The sequence below is a fragment of the Microtus ochrogaster genome, chromosome X (assembly GCF_000317375.1).
Source record: "Microtus ochrogaster isolate Prairie Vole_2 chromosome X, MicOch1.0, whole genome shotgun sequence".
In the NCBI taxonomy this organism is placed as follows: Eukaryota; Metazoa; Chordata; class Mammalia; order Rodentia; family Cricetidae; genus Microtus; species Microtus ochrogaster.
Window position 1 is genome coordinate 43,474,076 of NC_022026.1, and position 3,648 is coordinate 43,477,723.

The following is a 3,648-nucleotide window of genomic DNA, read 5'->3' on the forward strand; positions in this document are numbered from 1 at the left end:
TTTTTCGAGACAGGGTTTCTCTGTGGCTTTGGAGCCTGTCCTGGAACTAGCTCTTGTAGACCAGGCTGGTCTTGAACTCACAGCGATCCACCTGCCTCTGCCTCCCGAGTGCTGGGATTAAAGGCGTGTGCCACCATTGCCCAGATGATGCTTTCTTTTTTTCCATTGTACAGTTTTGGCTTCTTTGTCAAAAATCAGGTTTTCATAGGTCTGTCTTCAATTCAAGACAGCTGATTTGAACTTGTAGGAGCTCACTGACAGCTGGGGAGCCTGTATGGGAAGGAACTAGGCCCTCTGCATGTGAGCAACAGTTGTGTAGTCTGCTCTGGGACCCCTGGCGGTGGGACCAGGATCTATTCCTGGTGCATGAGCTGGCTTTTTTGGAACCCACTGCCTTGATGCAGTGGGGAGGGGCTTAGTCCTGCCTCAACTCAATGTGCCAGGCTTTGTGGACTCCCTCTGGGAGACCTTACCCTTTCTGAGAAGTGAATGGGGGGTGGGTTCGGGGGAGGTGGGGGAGAGCGGGAGGAGGTGAGGAAGAGGGAACTGTAGTTGGTATGTAAAATGAATAAAAAATAAAAATAACATTAATATTTGCATTGTTTCATTAAACTATATTAAATCGATTTGATATCTTTTTGAAATATTTATTTTTTATTTTTAATTATGTGTATTTGTAGGTTGGTATGTGCACATGAGCACAGGTATGTGTAGAGGCCAGAAGAGAATGTCAGATCCCTTGGAGCTGGGGTTACAGGCTGTTGTGAGCGCTCTGGTGTGGGTGCTAGGAGCCCAACTTGGGTTTTCTGCAAGAGCAGTATATACTCTTAACTGCTGAACCATCTCTCTAGTTTATGAAGTCATTTTTTTAAAATCATGAAGGAAGCATAAGGAAATACCTAATTCAGGAATTTTGTGTGGTAGAGAGGCTATAATGAGGTAACATTTATCATTTAAGATTTCAATGGATAAAAGCTACCAAGTAGCCAGCAGCGAACTTCATCTCATTTTTTCATAGAGATGAAAATCTCTCTAACCTTTACTTGATGGCGTTTGAACAAGGGGCCTGGTACACTTAAATTTAGAGTTAGGTGTGTGTTTATAGTTTTTTTGTTGTTTATTTGTTTCATTTTTTGAGACAAGATAGCCCATGTTGGCCTTTTCATTATGTATTGAGAATGACTTTGAACTCCTTATCCTTAAAAAATAAATATATATATATATATTTGTGTACAATTTGCATGTGTGTGTTTATGAGTGTGAATATGTGTGTGTGTGTTTTGGGCTGTGCACGCATGTGCATACACGTGAATGGGTATTATGCTTGGTCATTATTCATTATGTTTTTATTTTTATTTATTTATTTTTTGTCTCTCACTAGCCTGGGCTTGCCGGTTTGGCTAGGCTGGCTGGCCTAGGCTGGCTGGCCAGTGAGGCTCAGAGATCTGCTTGGTCTTGTCTCCCCAGCACTGAGAGGACAGTGCACTGTCATCACTCCGAGCTTTTATAATGTGAGTTCTGGGGGCTGGGCTCAGGTTCTCAGGCTTGCAGAGCAAGCACTTTAGCAACTGACACATCTGCCCAGCCCACTAAATGATTTGTAGTGCATATAAACCAAGGAATATAAACAAAGGAGGAAAGAACTTCCTTTCCCCACTCCAAAATTCTCACTGCTACTTGCGGAGGAATTCCTACTTGAGTCGCTTTGGATTACCTTCAGGTGCTAACTGCCTCTGATGGTTGAGTCCGAGGAAAACCATCTCTCTACAGGCAGTTCTAGTAAATGCCCTGCAGGCCGTAGAGGAAATCTCCTCAAAGCATTGCTTTCTATTGCCTCTGGTCTTCTTGTTGGTTTAAGTACATTTAAGAGCAAAATTCATACACTTACAAGGAAGAACATTTCTGTGGATCCTCCCATTGACTTCAGAAAATGGATCCGAGTGACAGTAATTCCCTATGCATTAATCAGACAGCTTGCAGGGTGCACCAGCTGCTAATTTCAATTATTTCCCCAAGTTTTTACTCTAGATAGATCTAAAGAGATCTTTGTATGCTGAGATACGCCTCCAATGTAAGTGCTTTGTCATAAAATGGATTCTTCCTCCCCACCCCACCCCCAGTATAAGTAAAAAAATGTCTTTTTTTAACTTTGAATGCCAAACTATGAGTCTACATGTACTTCCACACACTGATTATGCATTTTCATACATGTATTGGGCGCCCACTGCACACAAAGCAAGGCACTGAGTCTGTGAACTCAATTGCAAGGGACTGGATGCTAGGGAGAAAGAAAGCAAACGAGGAAAGGTTCATGGGCCAGGGATTATCAGACTGAACATTTTTTTCTAGACCTCAGCTTTATTTATGTTAGTTTCCCTTTTAGAAAGTAGAGCTAAACCCCAAACATAGAATTGGCTGGGAGGGCTCTGGAGACCCTGAATAGTTGAGGGAAGTTTGCGGAGCGGAAGCTTAGGGAATCTACGTTGTGTTGAAGGCTCAGGAGAAGAGCAGATTTATCTCACTTGGCCGTTTTGCTGTGGTCTCTGAATGCTGACAAGAACCCGCAGGCCTGTGTTTACAAAGCTGTCTTCTCCCGGAAATCCCTTGTGTTTTTATCAGAAAAATACAAGTAGTTTAGCCCCGAGTCCAGAGATTGGACACTGTTGGTGAGGGGCCTTGGAAGCTACTTTTTTAAAAAACAACCAAGTTTCCCCGGCAGTGCTTCTGCATAGACAGTTTTTGGCTTGTCTTTAGCACTGTGATTCTGTTTAAGATTTGGGCCTGGGCTGGGTGGTGGCGGCACACACCTTTAATCCTAGCATTCTGGAGCCAGAAACAGGAGGATCTCTGTGAGTTCGAGGCCAGCCTGATTTACAAGAGCTAGTCCCAGGACAGGCTCCAAAGCTACAGAGATACCCTGTTTCCAAAAACAAACAAACAAACAAACAAAAACAACAACAAAAACAGAGATTTTGGGGCCTGGCCCTTCTGAGCACGGGGATCATTTGGGGGAATGTCAACAGTATTCAAGTCCCACTGCTAGCGTCTGAGGTCTTACTGTCCTTTAGTGGGCTTTGCCATCAATTTCCTAAACTTTCCAGGGGAGTTCAGGGCAGGCACATAGAGACCAGACTTTCAGTCTTTCCACTCTGCTAGTCCAGAAGCTGATCATCCAAGAGAGTTCAGGCTACAGAGAAGACTGTTACATAGGGGGCCATTATTAATACAAAGCCAATACAAAGTCTTCCTTGGACTGGTTACTGCTTGGTTGGTAGAGTGCTTTACTTAGCACGTAGGAAGTTCTGGATTTAAGTACTAGATAAAAAGGGTCCAGGTGACCCAAGCCTTCAATCCCAACACTCGGGAGGAAGAGGCAGGAGGATCTGAAGTTCAAGGTCATCCTTGGTTATCAAGCAAATTCAAGGGTAGCCTGGGAAGCATGAGATTTTGGCTCAGCAAGAAGAGAGAATACTGCATCTTAGAGACAGTTGTGCTTTTAGCATTCAAAGGAGAGGGCGGGGGAGCAGGGAAGCAAGCAAGCACTCTTTAAAAGACTTGCTGCTTCTAGAAGGTTCATCAAGCAGCTGGTGTCTTGATTATAAAGTGACACTTTCAGCTTCCAGCAATAAGTGGTCTCACCATGTCTCC